Genomic DNA, 13562 nt, shown 5'->3' on the forward strand with positions numbered 1-13562 from the left:
ACTCTCTGAATTTTAACATGCTAATTATTGGCTGATTGGTATGCAGCTCCTTAGACGTCACCTAATGATTTTCCAGAGCTCATACTCTTGGCAAATTTACTTTTCTGGTGCCTGGCAAATATGACAGCGTTGAACAGGTGTGGCGATGGTGTTTGGGGGTGTGTATGTGTACGTGTGTTTGTGTGGGTGTGTGTGTGGTGATACAAATGTAGGCTTCCATAAAGAGAGATCTTTTCATCTTAAGAAAGCTTAGAATACAAATTAAGAAAAGCGGAAAAAAGAAGAAAATAAACAAAACTAACCCTAACTTAAGAATTTTCAATTCTACGGGATGCCTGGGTGGCTCAGTGGGTTAAGCTGCTGCCTCCGGCTCAGGTCATGATCCCGAGGTCCTCGGATCGAGACCCACATTGGGCTCCTTGCTTGGCGGGGAGCCTCCCTCCCTCTCTGCCTCTGCCTGCCTCTCTGCCTGCTTATGTGCTTTCTCTCTCTCTTTCTGACAAATAAATAAATAAAATCTTAAAAAAATTTTTTTTTTTCAATTCTAGAGGTGCCTGGCTGGCTCAGTTTTGTGGAGCATATGGCTCTTGATCTTGGGGTGATGAGTTCAAGCCCCACACTGGGTGTAGAGATTACATAAAAATTAAAAAAAAAATCTTAAAAAGAAAAAAGAATTTTCAATTTTAATAGTAAAGCAAACTTACAATATTCCTTTATTAAGCAAATTTTGTTGAAAATATGTTATGTGCTAGATACTGTTCTAAATGATGTGGATTCAGTGCAGAACAAGATAGATGTTGTCTGTATCTTTGTTGAATTTAGGCTCTAGTGGAAGGATTTCCACATATATTTTGAGATTATTGATTCATTTTCTAGGTGAAGTACAAAACTAAGAATTATTCTAATTACCCCTCTGAACTCTAAATATATTAGAGTTTCACAAATTCTGACTTAGAAATTCTATTAGAAATATATACATATAAATTGAAGTAAGACTTCTAGGAATGTATCTGAGAAATGTCAAGTTTCTAGTGTCTTTGCTGCTGTTTCTTGTGAACATTTAAATCAGTATGAAGATTTGAAAATAATTCCATGTGTTTAAAATAATTCATTTATCATCAGGTCGTTTAACCAGGGCTATGTTTTCCAGCTGCCTGGTTTTCACCGATATGTAGAAAAAGGTTTAAGAATCTTCTCTTGGTTGAAAATTGGCTATCATTTGAAAGGATGTTGCAATAATTTGTTGGCAGTAACAGCTCACTGAACATAGCATAAGAAGCAAGACGAGGGCCAAATTTATTCAGTGTCTTCATTCTTGTGTCTTGTCTTCATTCCCGGGTGAACAGACTTCTTTCCCAGGTATGTAGATAATTGTTAAAGACTTAAAGGTCAATAACCAATTCTTTAATGTGGCAGTGAAGTCAGGTGAGGTCTGCAGAATGCAATGAAGGGAAATCACTCAGGTCCAGGCAGGGCTGTGTTAAGTCAAGTGTAGTTGGATGATTCCCAGAGAGAGGTTTCAGTTGGGAGAAGATGAATCGCAAAGGAAGTTTCTGTATTTGAGAATGATGTTTGTTTAAATTCAGGCTGGTTTTTAAGGGAGCTGGGGGCTGGGTAATGGAGTGAGGGGGTTGGGGCTGGCAAAGATTTTCTAGGAGGCTCTGAAAAACCACCAAGAAAAACCAGAGTGTTACTGGCCTGTACTGCTCTGCCTCCATGTTTTTGTCTTTCAGAAGCCGCCGAAGCCCAAACCTATTTGGATTGATTTAAATCTAATCTGTCTTGCAGGAGGTCATATGAAGGTTACAGAGTCTGTGTGCTGCAGAACAAAATGGAGATGAGCTAGGCTTGAGGGGAATGGGAGGTCGTGTACCACCTTCCTGCTGCAGATGAAAAGGTTTCGTGGCCTGTAGAAGTTTGAGTCCTTGGAATTTTGGGTCAAGGCAAACAGGGGAAAGGGAGGACTATTTTGAGTGGCTCTTCCTGACTTTTGTCTAGAGATAATGTACTTTGGGCATTGCAACCAGAGTGGGTTTTTTTGTTTGTTTGTTTGTTGTTGTTTCGTTTGTTTGTTTTTTAAAGATTTTAAACAGAGAGGCACACAGCAAAAGAGGGAACATAGGTAAGGGGAGTGAGAGAGGGAGATTCAGGCTTCCCGCGGAGCAGGGAGCCCGATCTGATGTGTGGCTCAATCCTAGGACTTTGGGACCATGACCTGAGCCAAAGGCAGATGCTTAACAACTGAGCCACTCAGGTGCCCCAGAAACCAGAGTTTTTTTAATCCTGATCTGCTCCTGTTTTGGGTATGTAGCACACCCATGTAGAAAATGCTTGGGCACCAGAGAGATGTACACGAAGACTATAGAATCCATGTGCACTTGTCTGCTCAACGCGTATTTACTGAAGGACTATTTGATATAGGTATAGAATCTGGGGTTCACAATGCATGGGCTGGTGTGGTTGGTTTGCACAATAAAGACCATAGGTCTTAAAGAGTTTGGACACTAATCAAGGTGATAAACATGTACACAGGAGAAAATAATTAAAGGCAATACCATGCATGGCAGTCACAAGTCATTATATGATCAAGGTGAGCCCTATTTGGTGAGTAGTTTTCTATACTTTCCCATTCCAACTCCCTTTATATTTTAGATGTATTTCTTATAAACATCATAAAGCAAGGCTTAAAAAAAGCCATTTTAAAAAATTATTCTAATAGGTGTCTTTAATCCATTCACTCTGATTTCTCATATATTTGAACTTACTTTAAATATTTTCTTTTGTATTTTCTACTCATTTATGCTTTCCTTTGTTTCTTGCCTGCTTCCATTCCAATATGCTATGGAGAATTGGCTGAGTTTTCTGTTCTTTATATTGTTCCCTAAGTTGGTTTGGACATCCCTATTATTTTGCTGATTACTCTTATGTGTTTTTAAATTGTGAAATATACCATACATACAAAATAATTTTTGGAAGTGTATAATTGTATTGTATTCTATTATAATACAATATATATCCTTGGCCAAGAAATAGAACATGACCATATTCCAGAATCTTCCCCAATCATTAGATTCCCTTGCTTTTTTTTTTTTTTTAACCGTTTTGCTACTTATGTGTTATATTCTAAAACAAGATGGTATTTTTACCTTTTTGAACATGTTGTATATAATGGAATGATACTTATAGTCTTCTGTGACTTGCTTGTTGTTTTATATCATATTTTTGAGAGGCATAGATGTTGATGTGTGTGACGGTGTTCATTGATTTTTCAAAGCTGTATAATACCTCATTGTAAGACTGTAAAAATGTATGTATTCATTGTACTGTTGATAGGTGTTTGGGTTGTTTTAGTATTTCTTGGTAGTCTAGCAATGAGGCTCTAAACATTTTTGTATGCATCTTTGTGAGCATGTATGCAAGGGTATCTTTGACTATATACAATGAGAAAGAAATGCTGGTTATGCTTAACAAGTTAGTCAGTAACTTTAATGCATATCTTTAACAGTTTGATCAGTGTCTGTCTCTTCCTTCTAAGCAATTTATTCCCCTCCCTTATTCCATATAATTGGAACTAACAACTAATTTCACCTTATTTGGAAACCCTAAAAATTGCTCATTACTGTTATTGTTGGATTTTACAACCAAGGCTTAGTAATTATTACTTAATACCCATTATTCATTATTAAATTTACTAGATTTACCATCATGCTTGCTAATGTCTTTATTTCCGATTGCTTTTTGCTGCTCATTCCTTCCATCTGGGGTCAATTCCTTTTTATTCAAGTATGCCTTTTAGTATTTCTTTTAGCAAAACTACTATGAGCAGAAAACAATCCTTGTCCCTCCCTTGAAAAATGTCCTTATTTCTCTGTCATTTTTGAATGATAATTTGTTTAGCATGGCTATAGAATTTTTGTTGAACTTTTTTTCCCCTTAGTACTTTGAACATGTAATTTCATTGCTGTCTTGCTTTTATTTTTGCTGATGACAAGTTGTTTTGTAAGGAGTCTGTTTTTTCTCTCTGGTTGACTTTAAGGCTTTTTTTTTTTTTTTTTTTTTTTTGACTTTAAGGCTTTCTATCTCCTGGTATTTTGTGGTTTCTTTCTGATGTATCTACCTGTGGATTTGCTTTTATTTATCTTGCTGAGGTCTCGGTGTGCTTTTTTCATGAGGATTCATGTCTTATTCTAGAAAATTTACATTCATTATATTTTCACATTTGTCTTTTCCTTTTCTTTGAGCTTGGCTATTTGGGTATATATGTACTTAAATTATCACCATATTTTTTTTTCTTTCTTTCTTTCTTTTTTTTTTAATTAACACGTAATGTATTATTTGCCCCAGGGATTTAGGTCTGTGAATTATCAGACTTATACATTTTACAGCACTCACCATAACACATGCCCTCCCCAAAGTCCATAACCCGGCCACCCTATCCCCACCCCCCCCCACCCTCCCAGCAACCCTCAGTTTGTCTCATGAGATTAAGAGTCTCTTATGGTTTGTCTCCCTCCTGATCCCATCTTGTTTCATTTTTCCCTGCCTGCCCCCCAAAACCCCTTGCCCTGCCTCTCAAATTCCTCATATCAGAGAGATCATATGATAATTGTCGTTCTCTGATTGACCAGTTGCACTCAGCATAATACCCTCTACTTCCATCCATGTAGTTTGTTGCAAATGGCAAGATTTCATTTCATTTGGTGGCTGCATAGTATTCCATTGTATATATATACCACATCTTCTTTAACCGTTCATCTGTTGATGGATAGCTAGATTCTTTCCATAGTTTGGCTATTGTGGACATTGTTGCTATAAACATTGGAGTGTAGGTGCCCCTTTGGATCACTACACTTTTATCTTTAGGGTAAATACCCAGTACTGCAATTCCTGGGTTGTAGGGTAGCTCTATTTTCAACTTTTTGAGGAACCTCCATACTGTTTACCAGAGTGGCTGTACCAGCTTGCATTCCCAACAGTGTAGGAGGGTTCCCCTTCCCCCATATCCTTGCCAACATCTGTCTTATCCTGATTTGTTACTTTTAGTCATTCCGACTGGTGTGAGGTGGTATCTCACTGTGGTTTTGATTTGTATTTCCCTGATGTCGAGTGATGTTGAGCACTTTTTCATGTGTCTCTTGGCCATTTGGATGTCTTCTTTGCAGAAATATCTGTTCATGTCCTCTGCCCATTTCTTGATTGGATTATTTGTCCTTTGGGTGTTGAGTTTGATTAAGTTCTTTCTAGATTTTGGATATTAGCGCTTTATTTGATATGTCATTTGCGAATATCTTCTCCCATTCTGTCAGTTCTCTTTTGGTTTTGTTGACTGTTTCCTTTGCTGTGCAAAAGCTTTTGATCTTGATGAAGTCCCAGTAGTTCGTTTTTGCCCTTGCTTCTTTTGCCTTAGGCAGTGTTTCTAGGAAGAAGTTGCTGTGGCTGAGGTCAGAGTTTGCTGCCTGTGTTCTCCTCAAGGATTTTGATGGATTCGTCTCACATTGAGGTCTTTCATCCATTTTGAGTCTATTTTTGTGTGTGGTGTAAGGAAATGGTCCAGTTTCATTTTTCTGCATGTGGCTGTCCAATTTTCCCAACACGATTTTTTGAAGAGACTGTCTTTTTTCCACTGGACATTCTTTCTTGCTTTGTTGAAGATTAGTTGACCATAGAGTGGAGAGTCCATTTCTGGGCTCTCTCTTTTGTTCCATTGATCTATGTGTCTGTTTTTGTGCCAGTACCATACTGTCTTAATGATTACAGCTCTGTAACAGAGCTTAGTCTGGCATTGTGATGCTACCAACTTTGGTTTTCTTTTTCAACATTCCTCTGGCTATTTGGAATCTTTTCTGGTTCCATGTAGATTTTAGGATAATTTATTCCATTTCTTTGGAAAAAAATGGATGGGATTTTGATAGGGATTTCATTAGGTAGCATAGACATTTTCACAGTATTTGTTCTTTCAATCTATGAGTATGGAACTTTTTTCCATTTCTTTGTGTCTTCCTCAATTTCTTTCATGAGTCCTTTATAGTTTTCTGAGTACGGATTCTTTGCCTCTTCGGTTAGGCTTATTCCTAGGTATCCTGTGGTTTTGGATGCCATTGTAAATGGGATCTACTTCTTAATTTCTCTTTCTTCTGTCTTGCTATTGGTGTATAGAAATGCAGCTAATTTCTGTGCATTGATTTTATATACTGCCACTTTACTGAATTCCTGTATGACTTCTAGCAGATTTGGAGTGGAGTCTTTTGGGTTTTCCACATAAAGTATCATATCATCTGCAAAGAGTGAGAGTTTGACTTCTTTGCTGATTTGGATACCTTTTATTCCTTTTTGTTGTCTGATTGCTGAGGCTAGGATTTCTAGTACTATGTTGAATAGCAGTGGTGATAGTAGACATCCCTGCCATTTTCCTGACCTTAGGGGAAAAGCTCTTAGCTCTGATATTCATTGTGGGTTTTTCATAGATGGCTTTGATGATATTGAGGTGTGTACTCTCTATGCCTACACTGTGAAGAGTTTTGATCAAGAAAGGATGCTGTACTTTGTCAAATGCTTTTTCAGCCTCTATTGAGAGTATCATACAGTTCTTGTTCTTTCTTTTATTAATGTATTATATCACACAGATTGATTTGTTAATGTTGAACCAACCTTGCAGCCCTGGAATAAATCCCACTTGTTTGAGGTGCATAATCCTTTTAATGTACTTTTGGATCCTATTGGCTAGTATTTTGGTGAGAATTTTCGCATCTGTGTTCATCAAGGATGTTGGTCTATAATTCTCCTTTTTGATGGGGTCTTTGTTGGGATCAAGGTAATGCTGGCCTCATAAAATGAGTTTGGAAATTTTCCTTCCATTTCTTTTTTTTGGGAACAGTTTCAGCAAAGTAGGTATTAATTCTTCTTTAAATGTTGGTAGAATTCCCCTGGGAAGCCATCTGCCCCTGGACTCTTGTTTGTTGGGAGATTTTTGATGACTGTTTCAATCTCCTTACTGGATATGGATCTGTTCAGGTTTTCTATTTCTTCCTGGTTCAGTTTTGGTAGTTTACATTTCTCCAGGAATGCATCCATTTCTTCCAGACTGTCAAATTTGCTGGCATAGAGTTGCTCATAATATGTTCTTACAATTATTTATATTTCCTTGGTGTTGGTTGTGATCTCTCCTCTTTCATTCGTGATTTTATTAATTTGGGTTCTTTCTCTTTTCTTTTTGATAAGTCTGGCCAGGGGTTTATCAATCCTATTAATTATTTCAAAGAACCCCTCCTAGTTTCCTTGATTTGTTCTACTGTTCTTCTGGTTCCTAATTCATTGATTTCTGCTCTGGTCTTTATTATTTCTCTTCTCCTGCTGGGTTTAGGCTTTCTTTGCTGTTCTCTCTCCAGCCCCTTTAGGTGTAGGGTTAGGTTGTGTACCTAAGACCTTTCTTATTTCTGAGAAAGTCTTGTATCACTATATTCTTTCCTCTCAGGACTGCCTTTGCTGTGTCCCAAAGATTTTGAACAGTTGTGTTTTCATTTGTTTCCATGAATTTTTTCAATTTTTCTTTAATTTCCTGGTTGACCCATTCATTCTTTAGTAGGATGCTCTTTAGCCTCCATGTATTTGGGTTTTTTCCAACTTTCCTCTTGTAATTAAGTTCCAGCTTCAGAGCATTGTGGTCTAAAATATGCAGGGAATGATCCCAATCTTTTGGTACCAGTTGAGACCTGATTTGTGACCCAGGATGTGATTTATTCTGGAGAATGTTCCAAGTGCACTGGAGAAGAATGTGTATTCTGTTATTTTGAGATGGAATGTTTTCAATATATCTGTGAGGGCCATCTGGTCCAATGTGTCATTTAAAGCCTTTATTTCCTTGCTGATCTTTTGTTTAGATGATCTGTCCATTTCAGTAAGAGGGGTGTTAAGTCTCCTACAGTTATTATTGTCAATATGTTTCTTTGATTTTGTTATTTACTGGTTTATATAATTGACTTCTCCCCTGTAGGGGCATAGATACTTAAAATTGTTAGACCTTTTTGTTGGGCATACTCTTTAAGTATGGTATAGTGTCCTTCCTCATCTCTTATTATAGTCTTCTGTTCAAAATCTAATTTGTCTGATATAAGGATTGCCACCCCAGCTTTCTTTTGATGTCCATTAGCATGGTAAATTGTTTTCCATCCTCTCACTTTGAATCTGGAGGTGTCTTTGGACCTAAAATGAGTCTTTTGCAGACAGCATATTGATGGGTCTTGTTTTTTTATCCATTCTCATACCCTGTGTCTTTTGATTGGGGCAGTTAGCCCATTTACATTTAAGGTAACTATTGAAAGCTATGAATTTAGTGCCATTGTAAAGCCTGTAAGGTGACTGTTACTGTATATTATCTCTGTTCTTTTCTGGTCTGTTACTTTTAGGCTCTCTCTTTGCTTAGTGGACCCCTTTCAATATTTCCTGGAGGGCTGTTTTGGTGTTTGCAAAATCTTTTAATTTTTATTTGTCATGGAAGCTTTTTATCTCTCCTTCTATTTTCAATGACAGCCTATCTGAATATGGTATTCTTGGCTGTATATTTTTCTCATTTAGTACTCTGAATATATCATGCCAGTTCTTTTTGGCCTGTTAGGTCTCTGTTGTTAGGTTTGCTACAAATCTAATATTTTTACCATTGTATGTTACAGACTTCTTTTCTGAGCTACTTTTGGGATTTTCTCTTTGTAACTGAGACTTGTAAATTTTACTATTAGATGATGGGGTGTGGACTTATTTTTATTTATTTTAAGGGGGATTCTCTGTGGTTCCTGGATTTTGATGCTTGTTCCATTCACCAAATTAGGGAAATTCTCTACTATAATTTGCTCCAATATGCCTTCTGTCCCCCTCTCTCTTTCTTCTTCTGGGATCCCAATTATTCTAATAGTAATTCATCTTACGGTATCACTTATCTCTCAAATTCTCCCCTTGTGGTCCAGTAGTTGTTTGTCTCTCTTTTGCTCAGCTTCTTTAATTCTCCATCATTTGGTTTTTTATATTACTAATTGACTCTTCTGCCTCATTTATTCTAGCAGTTAGAGCCTCCATTTTTGGTTGCACCTTATTAATAGCTTTTTAAATTTCAACTTGGTTAGACTTTAGTTCTTTTATTTTCTAGAAAGGGCTTTTATTTCTCCAGAAAAGGATTCTCTAATATCTTAAATGCTTTTTTCAAGCCCAGCTAGCACCTTGATAATTGTCATTCTGCACTCTAGTTCTGACATATTACTAATGTCCGTTATGATTAGGTCCTTAGCTGTCGGTACTACCTCTTGTTCTTTTTTTGTGGAGAGTTTTTCTGCCTTGTCATTTTATCCAGGTAAGAATAGTTGAATGAGAGAACAAAATACTAAAAGGGTAGCAATGACTCCAGAAAAATATATACTCGCCAAATCAGAAGAGACCCTAAACTGGGGGGAGAAAATTGGGGGAGGGATATATATTAGACTGGTGAGTAGAACAGAGCTGCACACTTGATTTGGGGTGTATTTTGGTCTGTTAGAAGAAACTACCTCCTGAAATTTTAAAGAAAGAAAAACTTAGATATATACAAAAATAAGGGTAAACACAATGAAGGGTGGAATATGACTGTAAAGATGAAAATTTCAAAAGATTCTAAAAAAGGAATTGATATGAAGTTGGTTGAAAAAAGAAAAAAAAAAGAGAGGAAAGAATGTAATCAGGCTGGCGACAATAAGAAAACCATCCGCTAGATTTCTTCTATTAGAAGAAATTATAAACCATAATTTTAAAGAAAAAAAAACCCTATATCTATACAAGAAATAAGGTTAAATACAATGAAGGGATAAAATATGAGTATAACAATGAAAAGTAAAGAAGATTTTAAAAAAGGTATTATTAATAAGATAAAATAGTTAAAAACCATTAAAATTGGAAAGAGGTAAAGTTTAAAAAGTAGAATAAGAAAAAAATAAATTAAAAAAAATTTAACTTTGAAAGACTAAAAGATCATGGGAAAAAAGCCATGAATTCTATGTGTTGCTTTCCCCTAGCTCTAGAGTTCTGCAGTTCTCATTGATCAGTGAATTTGGTCTTGGCTGGATGTTCTTGCTGATCTTCTGTGGGAGGGGTCTGTGGCAGTGATTCTGAAATATCTTTGTCCCAGGCAGAATTGCACCACCCTTGCCAGGGGCCAGGCTAAATAATCTGCTTGTGTTCACTCTTGGAGCTTTTGTTCTCTGAATGCTTTCTGTACAGTTTTGGAGGTGGAGAATGAAAATGGCGGCCTCCCAATCTCCGGCCACATAGGAGCCAAGAGTTTGGGACCCCACTTCTCAGTGCGCCCTCAGAGAAAAGCAGTCAATCCTTCCTATCTCCCTGGTCTCTGGTCATACTCTGTGCTCACCAGGCCTGTGACTGAGCATTTCTGTCTCTGGTGCATGGCCCCGTTTGGAGTCTCCAAAGCCAGCAGGTTCCTGGTGTGCACTCCCATGCTGCTGGAGGAGGAAGGAGGGGGTCTGCCCGGATCTGCTGCTTGTAGGGTCCCTGCTCGAAGAGCAGTGGCCCAATTGTGCCTTGGATCACGGTTTAAGGTAACCCTGAGCTGAAAGCCCACTGCTTCGCTCCATCTTTGCAGCTGACTTCCCCACTCTGATACCTGGGAGATCTGCTGCATTCAGACACCCCTGGTCCTTTTGTGTCCCTGCGGGTCCTGAGACCACACTGTCTCTGCAAGGGCTCCACTTCCCGCTTAGCCTTTGGAGCAGCGTCCCTCAGTGGAGCAGACTTCTTAAAAAGTTACGATTTTTTGCTCCACTACTCTCTCACTTGCCGGGAGCCAGCTCCTCCTTCCACGGTCTATCTTCCTGTGGCTTCAGATTCACTTCTCTGCACATCCTACCTTCTGCAACGTGGTTGATTTTCTGTTCCTAGAATTGCTGCCCTTCTTCTCTTCTATCTCCTGTTGAGTTTGTAGGTGTTCAGAATGGTTTGATAACTAGCTGAACTCCTGGGACCTGATGATATCTTGGTCTTCTACTTCTCCACCATCTTGGTCCTTCCAAATTATTACCATATTTTGCTTAGTTAGCATTTCTGTGTGTTTAAATTGGAAGGGCATACAGGTCGGTCTCTGTTTTCAGACCATAAGTCTCATATTTTATAAAAATGCAGTATTATACTATTTTATGTAGTTTTCCCCAAATTGTGTTTATCCCAGGTTATTTTTCTCCCAACACCATTGAAATCCATATAATAGGGGGAAGGGAAGATTTCTAATTTCTCATGGAGAGGCTTTATCTCGTGCATTAATATTCTAGGATTTATATCACAGCCCAGAAGTCTAGTCTTGGTCTTTAGTGGCCAGGCATCAGCAGTAATGGTTTCTTTGGTAAGGACTGAAGTGGGTACTTAGAACATGGAAGGAAAAGAAAAAGAACCATGGGAAAAACCATGGATTAGTTGGCCATTCCCAGCTACTTCACTATTATGAGATGTTAGGACCTAGACAAGAGTGACAGAAAGAGGGATATCCCAAGTAGTTTTGACCTTATGGTGTCACCATATGAGTAATGATGTACTGATATTCTATCAGCCCCTTGAAATATTAGTGTGACATAAATACTATTTCCTTGGAAGGACCATGTGCCTCGTAGAAAGGGAATGGGCTCCCCCATGTAAAACTTTTTCAGAGAAATGGAAATAGAGTGTGCAGAAAGAAGTTAAGAACATAAAATGCTCGGTCAGAGTGAGTGTGCTGTGCAGCGTTTACCAGAATTGTGTCTCTGCACTTTATTGGCCATTCCGATGCTGTTGAGGTGCTCATACCCCAAAAGATTTCACTATCCATCTGACCAGGGTGTCTGACTAAATTCTGGCCTGATGTGTGTGCTGTCTGCACTTGATGACAGTCTTTTTTTGGCCTTTTGTGAGGGATGTATGAGGCCCCGGTTACTTGGCCAGTGCCACAGACAATGGCATATGGAAATTCTCCTTAGAGACATGGAGAAGAAACGTTTGGTGTTTTACTCACAGATAACACCCTACTTTTGTTTTTATCTCTTTGCAGCTTTGAAGCTCAGAGAAGAAGGAAAATCCATTGAGAACAGTCTGTAAAGGTAAGTGTATTTATTACATGGCCTTGACAAACATTGCCTTTACAACATTGATTTTTCTTTTATTCAGAGATTTAAACACTCGGATTAAAGATACAGCTGACAGGACAACTTCCTTAACCACCTGCTTGTCCCCCCTCTTAGGCAAAAGTGCTGAGCAATAGTTAGCAGAGAGCAGGAGGAAATAAAATGATGTGCTGAGGGTAGCCAAATGCAATTGTATGCTTGCTGACTTTTGCTTTCTTCTCAGCAGTTAAGACATTCCAATGGAGCTCAGTTTACTAAGATTAATGCTAGCTGGAAAAAGAATGCACTCGTACCACTTCTAGTCGATGGTTAAATAAAACCAGCTGGCCAAATAAAGCATTTAAACTAAAATGCAGAGTGGCATTTGAATTGGGTTGGATGAAATTTATCATGGAAGTCAGTTGTGCAGTTGCGTGGAGAAGCTAGTTTTGTAGAAAGGAGAAAGCCAGCCAGTTTGGTGTAGCTAATTTCATTCTGCCCAGTCTCCGTGGACCCTAAGTGAGTTACAGGAAATGAACTTCCAAGTTCGAAGCAATGGGAAAAGTACCCATTGGCTTTCTGTGAAACATTACAATTGTGTTGGTTTTTACATGGAAAAATGTAATTGTTTCCTCTTTGCTAGGTATATTTATAAGCATACTGCTGTACAGCATTGTTCTTTGATTCATTGTTTAATTTCTGTTCTGCATGAAGTATTTTAATTTAAAGAATTCATTCTGGGGAATTACAGGGCTGCAGTTTCATCAAGAGTCTTTGGTGGCCAGGGTGAAATATGCCATAATTTAACATTTGTTTTCATCATCAATTATGTTTTTGACAATTTTAGGTTTTTTTTCCTGTCGTTTTTATTACAGCAATCATGACCGTGACCACTTAAGTTAAAGTCGAAAAGCCATTTTGATTTACCTTATATTTTAAGTTATTCCTAACTTTATGACAAATGTACTTCTGGGGCTGAATTTTTAATGTTTGTTTTGAGGGGGAAAAGATTTTTGCAGAGAAATTGGAGAAAACCTCTTTTGAATGATCAAAACATGAGGTATAAAAGCACCATTTGGAGGTTCTGCTTTGGAATGACTAAACTCTGGTGCATGAAGGATGGTTGGCATGGAATTTTTCTCTAATGGTTTTCAGGCATATAACTTACACACCTCTGGACCACTGAGCCACATCTTGGAGTAAAGCGGTACTTGATGGCATCTTAGAAATAAATTCTCATAAATTATTGGGGCTGGTGATGATGTGGCAAGCTTCAGAACCTTGCAGTCTTTAGGTACCGTTATGATGCTCCCATTTCTCATTGGAGAATGTTTTCACGCAGCACAGACCCTTTCCTCTGCTCTCAATGAATATCCTTTGTTAAATTGTTATTTTGGAGTCAGACATGGATTCAGTCCTGGGTTGACTTTTATTAACTGTTGGACCATGGGCAACTTATTTACC

At 38.0% G+C, this 13562-nt stretch overlaps 1 protein-coding gene across 2 annotated transcripts in view; it reads left to right on the forward strand.

Annotated features, from left to right (window-relative positions):
- FHIT (fragile histidine triad diadenosine triphosphatase) overlaps positions 1-13562 on the forward strand; it is a 1433622-nt gene that overhangs the window by 26877 nt on the left and 1393183 nt on the right. For both annotated transcript variants that reach the window (XM_045088552.1, XM_045088549.1), the window contains exon 2: positions 12047-12095. The gene's annotated coding sequence lies outside the window, so the exon portion shown is untranslated. The remainder of the gene's footprint in view (positions 1-12046; positions 12096-13562) is intronic.

Source organism: Mustela putorius, unplaced genomic scaffold, assembly GCF_011764305.1.
Source record: "Mustela putorius furo isolate JIRA1106 unplaced genomic scaffold, ASM1176430v1.1 tig00000095_pilon_pilon_pilon, whole genome shotgun sequence".
Taxonomy (NCBI): Eukaryota; Metazoa; Chordata; class Mammalia; order Carnivora; family Mustelidae; genus Mustela; species Mustela putorius.